This window comes from Planococcus citri, chromosome 5 (genome assembly GCF_950023065.1).
Source record: "Planococcus citri chromosome 5, ihPlaCitr1.1, whole genome shotgun sequence".
Classification (NCBI taxonomy): Eukaryota; Metazoa; Arthropoda; class Insecta; order Hemiptera; family Pseudococcidae; genus Planococcus; species Planococcus citri.
Genome location: NC_088681.1, coordinates 15,273,460 through 15,288,953, shown reverse-complemented (window position 1 = coordinate 15,288,953; position 15,494 = coordinate 15,273,460). Strand labels below are relative to the sequence as shown.

Genomic DNA, 15,494 nt, shown 5'->3' with positions numbered 1-15,494 from the left:
CCACCCCATTGCAGGGACTAAAAAGTGTATTTTCGCGATTTTTTTGAATACGTTTTTTGCCTGGGTGGTAAAAAATTACATCAGCGCGTAATGTGGATATGCTATCGGTGAAATTGATAAACACTAGATGATTATGAGACGAATTTTACACACGAGAGTTACATATCGGGAAGAAATGGAACACAACCACGCGAATTGCCGATAAGTTAGCCCACATGATAATGGGGAAATGACAGTAAAAATGAATAATCTACAATTTCGTCAAATTTCATTAACGAGATAACTGTATAGTGTATAAGTTCCAAATAGTGATATGCAACCACCACTTGAACGCTTTATGAGGTGAAAATAGCTATTTTGTATTTTTACAAGGATAATATTTTTAAAAAATCAAATCCGTATTGGTGAGTAAATAAATTTATATACATCTGCGCTTTTTTTTTTTTAGTATACTTAACCGGCAAAAAGTGTTCAGCTGATTGGAATTTTTGTGACGCGAAACTGACTTAGGTAGTGGGTATTTGGTAGGCACCATAGGTCTTTTTCTAAAATGTTAGAAAAAACATAGGTAGGTACCTATTTCGGATTTTCGCAGTTGCGTCTCAATAGAAAAGTGAAACCTAGAAACTCCCAATTTTCAAAATGACTCGTAACGTCAAAAATATTTTTCACAGGAGATGAACTGTTGTAGAATTTATTCAAACGTGTCCTTGCAACCTATCAAAATGGGTTAAAATTTCGCAATGAATTTAAATATTTCGACAAAAAAATTTTTGAGCATTTTTGAAGAATTTTGAGCCCGATGTTAGGTTATGATTTTTGGTGTTTTTAACCAATCTACTCATGGCAATGATTGATTTTCTCCTATGATTTCAACCTACTTTGAGAAGCCCCATTCCTATCACTTTTTCAATGATTTTTAAACATTTTTTTTTTAGATTTTTTCCTGCAACCTTGCAATCGTATTTCGATATGTCACACGGCCTTTTTTCAAAAAATTCCAAAACTCATGCCGGAAGTTTGGACCTAAAATGTAGACTCGAAAATTTTTCAAAAATGCTGGAAAAAGATTCGATAGAAAATTTTGCATTTTTTGCTGACATAATCTTACGTAGGGTGTAATAATCTAGTACATAATTATAAACACCAAAAAAAAAGAAAAAAATTTCCTCAAACATTCAAATCATTAGGTATAAATCAATTTTGGAGCTCAAAATTGCTCAAAAATGCTCTAAAAGCATTTCCTTACCTGGCAACTGCGGAAAACACGTTTTCTGTTTTGACATAGATCCACATTTATCAATTATGAATTATCAACAAGGAATCAACGTGATTTTTTTTGGTCGCAAAAATACCACTTAATTCTCGATTTCAAGAGTACTTTTTGCCAGTTCAAGTTGCACTGAATACTTATTACATAACTTGCATAGGTAAACACCATTTTGTCAGAAACTTCTAACGTGAATTTCATTCGAATTCAGGTCGGATCGCAAAATAAACCAAAAACAAAAAACAAAACAGCATGAATATTCGTTATTTACTGGACATCATATGCTTCACAGCATGCATAATTTCAACAATCTGTGTTGGCATTCATTTGTACAAGTTCTCCAGAACAACAACACCACAAAGTATGCTAAGCAAGCTCCTCGCTTTTTATTGTTTTTTGTTATTATTGATCTATATTCCTACATCCGGACTTTACTTTGTGATACACCTGCAGTTACCAAAGACACATTTTACGACTTTATTTATTATTGCATTACATTTAATGGTGACGGCGACCTTTTTCAAACTCATTATCGCTTTAGATCTGTTCGTTTGTTTTCGCCAAATTGCTACCCATCTACAAATACGTTCTGCGGATTCTTGTAATAAGAAATTCATTGTTTATTGTATCGTCGGCGTGATTGTTCCTCTATTTTTAACTATGTGTAGGTTCATATTTTCAAATAACTTGCAAAACCCAACCATTTTCAGTCCAGTTATGCTTATGAGAATTATTCGTATCGCTCGTTTGTTTTTAATTATTGGCGCTGTTTACTACATTATATCAGGTAGCAAGAATAAAGAAGGAATGCGGTTGAAATACAGCCAACATTTTCAAATCCTTACGATGCTTGGTGGATTCTCTGCTATTGTAACCATAGCTGAAATCATCACAGTGATCGTCAAGAATAGTTTTAATATTATTCCAAATTCTTCAATGATCGTCTTCTTATTAATACATTATTTCGGTTATCTACTGGAGGGGATGGTTATCTGCGTTGTATTCACATTCAGGAAACAAAGATCTTCTGCCAGTCCCAATATGAATACAGTAGTAGAATACAATAATGACACGATTCAAATTTAAGTGACCGAGGCTTCTGCTATTGTTGTACCCAGAATCTCGAGACAAATTTTGCCTGCTATAAATAGTTTGTGTTTCATGGAAATAAAATCACAGTAATTTGATTACTTAACATTTAAGATGTGATTTCAACAAATACGATGTAAGTATTCGTATTTTATTATGATTTATCATTGATAGATATCAATTAAGTATATTCAATTTTACCACAATAATTCTATTGTTTTTAGTTTTACATAACAAGTGTATTGCAAGCATTTAAAAGGAGCTAACGTGCCAAAAACTTGATTTCGAGATATTCGCATTTGGATAATGATCATAAGTTTTCACGAATTTTTTCATCAATTTTCGCCTTAATTTATGATTATTATGAATGAATGAAAACAGGCAATTGAACGCTGTGCTATAAAGGTTCAACTTTCATAGACGTTGAATTATCGTACACGTTCTAGTTGAAAACGTGCAATTTAAAACGTTCAATTTTCACCAACCCATTTAGAAGCGCCATCATAATAATATTACGTAGACGTGAAATATCTTCGACGCAGCAAAATATTTTAGCGTCGCGTCGGCTACATTGGCGATTTGGCGACTCCGCTACATGTGTATCTGCCGGTACCACATGCTGCCTCTCTTTGACAAAAAACAAAACATCAACTTAGCTGACTTTTATGCTCGTGACTCTTAAGAACATACATATGAAAAATACAATCTATAGGCGAAACTGTCGCACCATTTTACTTTTTCGGGAATTCTGACGCAAGTGAAGGTTTTAGGTTCATTGCGATTTTCAAGATACATTAACATTACTCTCTTAATTTTCTATTCCAACAACTGGCCTCTTGAATTACATCATCTCCGCGTTTGTTTTCTATAATTTCAAAAATACGTCAGGTGATTCTTCGTTATATAAAGTAGATGCCTACTCATTCGCTATAGCACTTGATATGTAATGTTAGATTGAGAAAGTTATGATGCGTTAATCTCGATTTTCAACTCATTTGAAAAAGTTGCCTTCGCCGTTTTCATTCAAACCTGTGATTTTTGGTGAGTGTTTTCACACTGTTTGTTCGTATTTTATACGCATGCTTATTTTTTTTTAGTTTTTCAATCGTGGCTTGATTTTTTTTACCTGTTAAAATATGGTTTATAATTAACCAGAATTCATGAAAATATTCGATCATATGACGTATGCCAAGAAAAATTATTTCACAAGAAATGTTCGCCAAAAATTGGTGGGAATCAAAAATGTTTGTACTCAAATCTTGTAAGTCTTTTCCCCCAAATTCTTCAATTTTTTCAGTTTTTGTGGCGATTTTTTGGTATTTTTAAAATTTTTGTGGCGATATTCTCTCGTATACGAGTTATACGAATATTTCCAAACTTTGAATAAGTTGTTATAAGTATATACGTTACGTATGAAATACATTTGAGTGTAAACAGACATGTCAACTTCGACCGGCACATATACCTACCTCTACTAAGAAAGTGAACAAAATTGTGAAATTCAGAAGACCAGGTTTATCAAATTCATTCATCAAAATGTTATAAAAAAAGTAATTTGATTTTTGCTCCACATTTTAAAAGAAGATTTTGAAAATTCAGTAAAATCAAATCGATTTTATATTTTGCTTAGATTTTGGGGCAGTATTCCAATGTACTTTCACTCAGTACTCATGTAATACCTAAGTCGTTATCATGATCCTTAATGTGTCGGATGTAAAAAAATATCTACGTTAGCGGCTCCGTGAAAAATTTCGAAGATTAGGTACCTTGCTCGGAAAAGAACATTTTGTTATACTAGAAAACATTTTTTGGATAATAATCTAGATACCCCCGTAAAATCAAAGCTACTGCACGTTGGATTGTATTTTTAGGGATGGTAAAGGTCTAGATGGCGCACCTCGCGGTTAGACCCTCATTATTTTCGTGTTTACGAACCTCAGTTTTTTTGATATGCCACAACATATCAAAGTTTCAGCCATTTTGGTTTATCACAAGCGCTCCAGTGAATTTTTTTCCAAAGTGATAAAAATTATGAAATTCGAAAAAATGGGCCCATAAGATCGCACAACAGTTGAAAAATGCCATTACGTCAAGAAAATCAGCTACGTATGCGTAATTACCCGAAATTAGCTGAAAGTGACATCTATACACGAAACCTACCATACATGGTTATTGAATAAAATTACGATCAACAGAGAGACAGGTCATATGGACTCATTTCCCGGAATTTTTTCAAAATTTTGATCATATAAGGTAATTTGACCAGTGTATGATCAGCAGCCAGTAGTTGTTCACATTGCAATAAAATGTGCGTGTTTAGTGTAGGTATATCGCACCTCGGGAGTAATAAGGTGACATCTCAAAAAAAATTGATTTTGATGTTTTTGCATTTTTGGGGCTTGTATGACCCCCCTCAACCAAAAATTTCACTTTGAGTTGGGTACATTATCTAGATCTTGTAAAAAACGCAAATGGCCTAACTCAAAATTTCAACAACATTGCAAGTTGTTTGGAGTTATAAGGGTACATCTCAAAAAACTCGACCTTTTTTGAGCAAATTTCGTACATACAAAGTGTTAACAAATAGTTTTGATTGTTTTGAATGTTTGTCAGTTAGAAATAGTCACAAGGAGTGCATTTTTTATTGGTTTGTACCAAATGGAAAATTTTTTTTAAATTGATCACTTTTCAGAAAAATGAATTTGCACATATAATGAAATTTTAGTTTTTTGAGAAAAACTCAAAAACTAAGCACTCTAGAAAAAAACCAACGACATTATGTCGATTGGAAATTTAATTCTCTACAACTCTGATGTCATGAATTTTTTTTTGGACGCTTCCTTTCGCCTCCACATCAACTTTAATGAAAGGTTCTAACTCAAAATGTTTTCCAAACATTGAAATATTTCCTCTTTAAGATTTTATTTTTCAAAGTGTTCTTATGCTAAATGAAGGTAGGATACCAGATCTTTAAAATGAGGTGCTATTCATTCCTCACAATTAATTATAAGTTGATAAAAATAATGAATCAAGTTTTTAAAAAACAGAAAATCACTCTCCTGTAAAATTTCACTTTTTTGAGATGTCACCTTATTACTCCCGAGGTGCGATATGTACTTATTTGGAAACTAGCTTCACAAAATGTTGACAGATTTATTCTAGATCATGTTCTTACAAAGTTCACCAACTTATTTGATTCTTTTTCATTTTTTATGCAGTGTGATCAACTACTGCTTGCTGATCACACACTGGTCAAGTTACCTTACATACTTTGTAAATTGTCTATCGCTGTGGGCACTTTTTTGTTTCAACTTCAATAATTACTCATCTTACAAACCACATGCTTTTTTTAATCACTGCTTGTTTCTTCGTCATAATTGATATACTATCAAGTATACCATTCAAAACTGCATAAAACGAGCTTTCAGATGATCTAAAGTACCTACTCACCGTTAGTATTTCATTAAAATTTTATGATATCCGAAAAACTTGGAAAAAATGACATCACGATGAAAAAATTTTACACGTAAATAGATTGTAATGTACTATAATATGTACATAGTATCACCAACACTGGTAGTGAACTAGCTGTGTTGACCCCCACCAAAGCTCGCTATAAGATGACAAACAACCTTTACACTTGATTAATGTATCGGTGTTAATTTGACCATTAGTAAGTTTAACTTGTCCCGGTAGATCGATGGTTGTGTGAGAAGTAAGTGTGTAAAGTCTCAAGTCTCTCAAAGCCGATGCAGGTCTCACCAATGTAAATTTGAATAGTACTTTGAACTGAGTTAATTTGTCTTTGATTTAGATACGAATAAATAGGTATCTCCTTGTAAAATCCTAATTATTCTTTATTGTCTAAATTTGTATTTTGAGGAAATCTAAATAGGTTATCATCATTTGGAATTTGGTTAATCTGAACTTCTAGTGGTGGACTATTTTCGATTTGTCGTCGTTTTAATTTTTTATTCTTGTAAAAAGATAGTTAGTATCATAATTTGGTTGTGATTATTATCCTCTTTTGGTCTTATGTAAATCTTATATTTGACTAGTAAACGATAATTGCATCTCGCATCTCAGTTTTGTCTAATTCATTTCATGAGCAATCGAAAAACTTATACCTAATAATTTATAAATTTTTAATGTTAAAGATATTGTGATCATATGATTAAACAAACCCTCAAATTGTCTACCTTCAAAATTAAAAATTGAAACACAATTTAATTTTTTTTTCACAATTTAGGGCTCTTCGAATAATTTTCCTCCCATTTTCATGTTACTGCTTATATTTGTACCTACATAAATAAATGTTTGAGTCTTTAATTTTGTACCAGTTTTTGTTTCGTTTGCGTTCTTAAAAAACCTAGGTAGCATTTGAGGGGCATCAATCATTTATTGAATTTTTTTGGACGAAGCTTTTCAAAGGCATATTGTTCTAAAAAGAGCACAAAATATGCTAATACATATACCTATAGGTATGTACGTAAAATGGTGTTACAAGCGGTTCATGACAGGTGACTTAATTTTCACAAAATTCAGGGGGCGGGGGAGAGGGAAATGAATTTTTACATTTTCTCACACATATTTGGGGGACCGAGCCATCAATGGCCACCCCTCCGTCTATGGCCATTTGCCAAAAATTTGAAATATTTTTAAAAAAGTATATGGTTTTAATACTTCTACTTACCATATAATATAAAAAGTATACAACTCTCCTTTACCTAAAATCTTATCTTTCTTTCATAAAATTTAATTACTGTCAAACTCCGTAATTTCGGACACCAGGTTTTTGATTGATAAAAACAAAATTAAAAGGAAAAATGAACAATTTTCTACCAGAAAATGTATAAGAAATACATTCCACGTTTCATTTTTTTCACTGTTTACTTTTGATTATGTAGTTAAAAAGTTGGTCCGAAATTAGGGGGTTTGACAGTACCTCGCTTTGCTGTTATGACACTTTGCTTAACAAGAAGTAAGTACAAGGAAAGGAAGTACCTCGAACAAAAGTAGACTTATTATTTTTTGAAGGATGGTCAGCTGTAGTAGGTAGGTAAGTATGTAGGTATATGTAGGTAAGTTGATAAACATGCAATGCATCAAAATGAGGAAGAGGGGATTCCATCGTGATTCGTGAGAAATGGGTGCTCTAAAAATGTTCTAAACTTTTGTATGATTTTTGCTAATTTTTCAACATATAGGGTTGTCCGGCTGCTGTTTCACTAATCCTACATAAATATTTTTTTTAAAAATGTGAGGAGGGGGAAAGGGAATAAGTGCTCTAACGTTGGGACTGAGTGCTCTAAACAACAGCTCCATCGATGCTCTATCCTTTGGCATGATTTTGGTTGATTTTGAAGGTGCTGGCAGGCTACCATTTTGCCAGCCTCCCAAATTTTTTTTAAAGGGTAGAAGGGAGCTGCTCCAACGTCGGGACCAGATGCTTCAACTTGCTCTAACGATGCTCTGCCTCTATCCACTCAAGGAGGACCCCCCCCCCTCTTTCAGAAAAGTGGCGAATTGGCGACATCTACTTTGAAAATGTGTGTACAGGGTTCCCTGGATCTCGGGAGTAACGTGGCATTTGTGAATACTTACGGGATCCGGCAAAATGACCTTATGAACTCGCAATGACTGAATTTTATACATATAAAATGTATCTCGTAATGTATGGTTTATACAAACCCTAGATTTTTTTTTTTTGAAATAGGTTTGAATCAGTTACCTTTTATTGAAGTATCCAACACGCCAGAGCCATTGAAGTACCTACCCAACACGTCTCAATAAAAAGTAAGTTGTAGAATTTTTGTAATTACAATCAAATTTTGCTCTTGCTTATTAATATTTTTAATTTACCTACAATAAGCGAAAGGAATTACAGGTAGGTATGTACGTTAGAAATGGCTCAGTTTCAGAGCCAACTGAGAAGGAGAGCATGTGATTTACACTATGAAGTTTAACGAGTTGACAAATCATCAATTCAAAGCAACATGCATTAGGGTGAATCGCATAAAATTTGGGAGACTTTTTTCTAAATCTTGCGGAGACCTTCATTTCAAGTTGAAAGTTCATCAGAAAACTTTTTACTTCACAAGGTCAATCTCCAAAGGAAATATACAAGCCTTGTTCAAAAATAGTTGAAATTTCACTTCTTTTGAAACTGAATAAGTTGAAAAGTCAAAACACCCAAAAGGTAGGTAAGGTACATCTAGGGTACCCGAGTATAAAATATACTGAAATGCGAAACTTTAACCTCGCAGGAAAGAGATTTTTTAAGCACAAAAAACCGCACCAAAAACTCCGATTTCTCTTAATCAAATCGCTCTAGAATACTCATTCTTGTACAATGATGTACAACTCTTATTACCTATAATTCCCAAATTGGTTGATTCCACTAGACCTTACAGTACACTAATTTTTTTTTCGATGCAATAATTCAGAAATCGTCGGAAGTACTTTGTTCAACTTGTTTCGATTTTGTAACAGTGAGATACGAATACTAAGTGCATATACGATGTATTATGTTATGAAAATAATTCATTTGGGTACTTATGTTGAAAATAATATTGTTCTTGTTCTTGAATTTATAAGATTTTCATAGCTTTCACTAAAGCATTTTTTTTTTTCAATTTACCAAGAAATCATCAGTTGAAATGAAACATGCACCAATTGGATCCATTGAAATAATATTTGTCAGCCGTCAACTAATGATTCATCATTCAGACAAGCTAGTATGAATCAAAAAGTTTGAAAAGCATTAAGTACGTACTATTTGAGAAAATATAGAAAATCGGATGACTGATACAAAATGATGAAATCAGCCGAAATAAAATGAGTATGATGAAAGTATTGTAAAACCCACAGTTTTTACTTATTTTTGAACATGAATCATGCTTCTAATCTACATATCTACTAATTCACGAACATAATTTTATTATTATTCAGCTATTCGAGTTCCGACTCGAATAATTCAAATTCTCATACGTTCACTTTCCCTCATTTTCAAGCTTTAAAAGACGAAATGAATAAGACACTTACTCAATTAATTTGATCACTCGAACCAGGGACCACTTACATATTACCTAGGTAACTTAAAATTATCAAAGTACAACCAAAACGACAGCTAGATGATTTCCAAATCTTTGCACCAGAAAAAAATTAGTGTAGGTACCTACCGTCTTAATATTGATTCCTACTATAAATATGAATGTTTTTACTTTTTTCGAAGTAGTTTAAGATTTTTAAGGCAAAGACCTAAATCTACATGTAGAATCTGAAATACTGAAACTGAATCAATTTTTCAAAACAAGTTGATAAAGCGGTAGAGGAGGGCGCCGTTTTGCTGCTCACCATTTGCGAATATTGAATTACTTACATATATGTATTTTCAAAAAGTTTCTTGGTTGTTCATCTTCAGACATTTTTGATTTGGATATAGGTATACATTCTAATACCTACATTATTATCTACTTGGTGTATTGAATTTGAGCACTTATTTTATGTTGAAAGATTCAATGGAGTTTTATAGAATCATAATAAAGTTTGTTTGTAATGCATGAAAGGCGTAAAAAAATTAAAGCGTACCTACTGTGTCAGCCCTTAGTATTAACTATCTATCTAATATAAAAATGTAGCGAATGTAACAAAATACTTGGGGATTTTTTTTCTTTTCTTTCCAACAGTGTGTTTGTCAGTGAAATACTTCGGTATTGTTGTAGTTTTGCTTATTGGAATCTGCGCTTCTCAAAATCAGGATACAACTGAGTCGTCAGAAGAAAATGATGGAACAATATTTGGAGAAATCCAGCACACAATGCGGAGTTCGCCATTCAATAGCCAAAAAGCTGTACCACCCAGTAACAAAAGTGTATTTTCAATATATTCATTGCTAAGACAATTTCTTCAGGAATTATTTTAACTGTCTGCAACTAATTTTTACAAACATGCTGTATTGGTTGACCTAACAATCATGTCATTCTGTTGTGTGTGCCAAATTTACCTTTATGGTACAGTGATGTATCAATTTGATAGGCTATAACCTGAAAACAATGTTCATGAGATGTTCTTATGGTTTGGGACTAAATTCCCACTTTTAATAAAATTATTATTTCCACATTTGTTATGTTGCTGATTTGGATTTCTTTGTCTTTCTGCTAGGTAAGATTGTAAACCATGAGCATGCCATGTATGTAGGTTGTTCTCATCGTCTCAAGAAAAGCTTTCAGTTACCATACTTTGAGCTTTTTGCATTCATCTAAAAAAAAGTGTTGAAGCATATTTTCATATTTCTGGAAAAAGTACAGCAAAAATGAGTACCTACCTAACTTTCATTATCAACTCTCTAACGAGATAATTGTTTGTAGGTAGGTAGGTATGATCAATTGCGGACCGCCAGTTTTACCATGTCATTTGTGACACATTTCTTTTATCATTTATCAAAATATAATTTTTGTTAAAATAAACCAGCAGCATTCCATATGACTTAGTTCAATCAATGTATTGTATTATCTACTAATGTTTTATGTATTCCTATAATTTAAACTGAGCACTTTATAAGGCGAAAAAAAAAACATTTTGTTTGTTTGTTTTTTTTTTTCTAACGAGGAATCAAGAATAATATTTTTAAAATTCAAATCTGAATTGGTAAGTAAATTAATGCATACGTATGAACCTACGCTTTCCTTTTTTCTTCTGATCTACTTCTGATCACGAATAATCATCGGTATAATTTACATATAATTTTGCTAGAAATCTCTAACGTTCAACGTTCATTTTATTCAAATCAGGATTGTGAAAAACCGAAAAAAACATCATGAATATTAATTACATAATGGATATCATATTGTTTGTGTCAACCGCACTCTCCACAATCTGCGTGCTCATTCATTTGTACAAATTTTCCAGAACTACATCTCGACAGAATATAACATCAAAGTACCTCACTTTTTACTCTTTCTTGCTACTGTTGATCTACATTTTTACATTCGGATTTTACCTTCTGAAAATACTGGGATTATTGAAGAGACATTCTCGGACTTTATTAATTATTATTATGCACTTGATGACGACAGCGACCTTTTTCAAACTCATAATTGCTTTAGATCTGTTCATTTGTTTTCGCCAAATAGCTATCCATCTACAAATACGTTCTTCAGATCCTCGTAATAAGAAATTCATTGTTTATTGCGTCGTCGGCATAATTGCTCCTTCATTTCTGACCTTGTGTTGGTTCATATTTTCAAATAACGTGCGGATCTCAACCATTTTTGATCCAAGTAAAGTCATGAGAACTATTCGTATTGCTCGCTTGCTTTTAATAATTGGCACTGTTTATTACATTATATCAGCTAGTATGAATAAAAGGGAAATGTGGTTGAAATATGGTCTACATATGCGCATCCTTACAATGCTTGGTGGGTTCTCTGCTATGATAAGCATAGCTGAAATCATTACAGCGATCATCGAGAATAATCATGGTCTTTCAAATTCTTCAATGCTCAGGTATACGTTGATACAATATTTTGGGGTTCTTTTGGAGGGAATAGTTATTTGCATGGTATTCACATTCAAAAACGGAACATTTCAAGATTCCCCCGCTCCTACTCCGAATATACAGGTGAATATAATTAGTAAATAAACGAAAGAAATAAGTAATTTCATGAAAGAGCCTTCGAGAGTAAGATAGTGAAATACGCACTGTAACCGCTTTTGCCGCTCAAAAAATAATACATTTTGGTAATTTTATTGAGACTTAAGTATTTGAGTAACTTTAGAAAAGAAATGAGCTTTTTTTTTTTTTTTTTTTTTAGCAATTTCATTAAAAAAACAATATTATTTTTTTCATTATACATGCTACGAAAGTATAAGTTTTCCGCCCTTCGCGCATGCTACGAAAATGCTCTATGTTTACCCGGGTCGAAAATGAAGATCTTTTAACTTTTGAAGCGCCCTGGAGGCGGAAAAAAGCATTCTACGGAAAAATGAAGTCGAGGAAAATTGTAGAGAATTAAATTTCCAATCGACATAATGCCTTTAGTTTTTTTCTAGGAGGCTTAGTATTCGATATATTTACTATGCAAAAAAAGGGCCATACTCATCACTTTAACCAAAAACGGGCGTAAAACTTATTTTCGTAGCATGAATAATGAAAAATATCTTACAATGCAAGAAGCGACGTGAAGAATGTTTGGTCTCGTGCTTTAACTCCCCTCGCCTTCGGCTCGGCGAGTCAAATTGCACTCGACCAAACATACTTCACTTTCGCTCCTTGTATTGTAATATACTATTGTCAATTTTTGGTGGCAAGCAAGACTTTGTTAGTTTTAGCAAAAAATAAAAGTGATATCTATCTTTTGCAATTTTTGTTGTGGAAGCGAAACTTTTTGGTATTTTTGACAAAAAAAATGTGGGACTTATTGAATAAATAGGTAATTATAGGTAAGTATCTTGATTGATATAAGTACTTGCGTACCTACATTAATATTTAAAATGTAAATCAATTAATAAATAATATTTAATCTTATAGTGATAGTTTTATTGTACTTATGTAGGTAGTATTAAGATCTACTTGTATGAAATCATTATTTTTAATTTTCCCACAATTTGAATAAATATACATTGGTATGTTATTTGCATATTTAAGTTTAATCTAATAATGTGTTTAAACTGGAGCGTATTTAGAAACCATAGAGAGAAATCTTAAGCATACGAAAAAATAATATACTTACATTTTGTGCTGTACATAAGTATTTACTTAATACGAGTACTCTAAGATGTAATTTCAATAAATATGATACGTATATTCATTTTATTATCATTGATAATAAATTATTCAATGTTACCACGATAAACGTATATGTAATTTTTTTAGTTCTACAAGTGTGAAAAAATCATTTTCAACTTTTCCATGTCTATTATATAGGTACGTTAAATAAAGTTTAAGATTTTTTTGGATGTTGGTTTTTTCAAATAAAATAAAATAAAATTTTTAATGATCTAATTGTACCTCTATTCATTAAAAAAACTAGAAAAACAAAAACCATTTTGTATTCAAAGAAATAATCTAGATTCAAAATACAAGTAAGTCAATGCATAAAGATAGGTACGTAATACGTATGTAAAATTTCACACGGAAAAAAATTTTAATAAAAATTACTTACCTATCTCAGTAAGCATAGTAACCGGACCCCATTCAAATATAATAGTGATTTTTACTCAGCCAAAAAATACATTTTACCTATAGAATTAGGTAAAATTTATTTCTCTCATAGTAAAATTTACTAATCTCATTGTAAAAATCACAATATTTTTGAATGGGATCCGGTTACTATGTGAAATAGTAAAAATTATCCATAATTTTTTTCGTGCACCAAAATTTTTCACAATTTTCAACGTATTGTTTCGTTTTTACAATTATTAATGAGTATGAGAATCGATTAAGGGTACCTACTTATCGATCTTTGTGCAGGTAAGTAACTGAGGGGTCAGTTGAATGATTTCGCGTTCGATGAAAGATTTTACCCACTCCTTGCGCTTCTCGAATGAAAATCACAGATGAGAGAGAATATTTGATTTGAACCGAAATAACAATTTCTGTTCTGTCATAATGATCCGATGGTAACGGCATCCGCCTCGTTATCGGATTCGCATTAAGAAAAGGAATTCATTTAAAGAAAAATTACCCGAAACCGCGTTTAGGGACTCGAGCAGTCTCTCGCATCAAACCATCCATCCATCCATCGCATCGGAAATCTGAAATCGAACAGAGGACACATGTGCTACTGCTGTACACCGACGTTGGGTAATCATATAGAAAAAATGCCGAATCACGACGTTAAAGTTGCCGCATACCGCCATCCACACACAACCTTTGATAAAAGTATACGATGCTATGTGTGTATAGGCTCTAATATTCAACATTTTGAGGGCCTTTTCGTAGCACTCGTACATGGTGTACCACACATGCTATAGCCTATATCAAACGCAACCAAACAGTCGAACTCGTACACTCTTCAGCTCATTTAGAAACCATAAAGAGAAATCTTGCACAAAGCTCGAAAAAGTACAATTATTGGACAATGACTTGCACGTGTCAAATATAGGGATGGAAGAGAGAGTGAGAAGGAGGAGGAGAGGGAGGAGTGCGAACAGAAAGTGAGTATTTTGAATGAATGGTCAGCAAATGTTATTTTGATATATCTCATTTTTTTTGGGGGGGAGGGGAGGAGGAGGGCAAAGCATTGAAACCAAACATTAGTCTGAAATATTTAGTTAGGTAATCGAAAAACTGAAAAATTATAAGTCAAAATTTGTAATCTGCAAATAATAATTTTTAAATGAATCTTAAATTTTTTTCAATAAAATGATATACTTATGTATTTATCAAATAAACTCTACTGACGTTCGTTCAAATTGGTCATTAGTCATTATGGCCTCACAAAATGACTTTTTTTTAAAACAAAAATGATGATGAATATTAAGGTGAAATAAAATCATTCAATAGATTACTATCACGAACGCCCGCAGTGTTTGACAAAATATTAAAAATGATTGGAATGGTAGATCAAGTTGAAATGACGTACCTAAAACATAAATCGAAATGTCATGAAAACCATTGAAAAATTTCAGGAAAAACAGATGAGCTCACATAACGATACAAGTAGTTGATAAAATAGATAAAAACGACAGTAAATTTCTGAAAAATAAATGCTAATGAAATACCATTATTTCTAGATAATAATATGCTCATTGTTCATCTGTAATACCTACTTTTATAACAAAATTTTTAACGCACACTGAGTTTGGTTTCGAAAAAAAAATAAAACCAAAAAAAAAAAACTCAAAAAGTTTCTCAAGAAAAAAAAATAAAATTTGAAATAAATTAAAAAAACATCGAAAAACAAAACTTGAAAAATTCAAAGAAAAAACCTAACTGAAACAAAATTTTTCTAAAAATGGAAAAAACAATAATCAAATTGAAAACATGAAAAAAAATACAGAAAGTTTTTTTTTTCAAAAAAGGAAAAAATTAAAATTAATTTTAAAAAACAACAAAAAAAACTGAATTTAAAAAAAAACCAACTAAAACAAAACTTTTCTAAAAATGGAAAAAATTAAAAAACAAATTGAA

The 15,494-nt window shown here is 32.0% G+C and overlaps 1 long non-coding RNA gene across 2 annotated transcripts; it reads left to right on the top strand.

The window, feature by feature from the left end:
- The first annotated feature begins 280 nt into the window (after window positions 1-280).
- On the top strand, window positions 281-10,480 carry LOC135847475 (uncharacterized). Of its 2 annotated transcripts, none has more exons than XR_010559178.1 (4): window positions 281-404; window positions 1,482-3,400; window positions 8,076-8,155; window positions 10,084-10,480. It is a non-coding gene; the product is annotated as an uncharacterized LOC135847475 (long non-coding RNA). The 2 variants fall into 2 exon arrangements; XR_010559177.1 differs by having other exon boundaries at window positions 10,048-10,480.
- The last annotated feature ends 5,014 nt before the right edge of the window (window positions 10,481-15,494 follow it).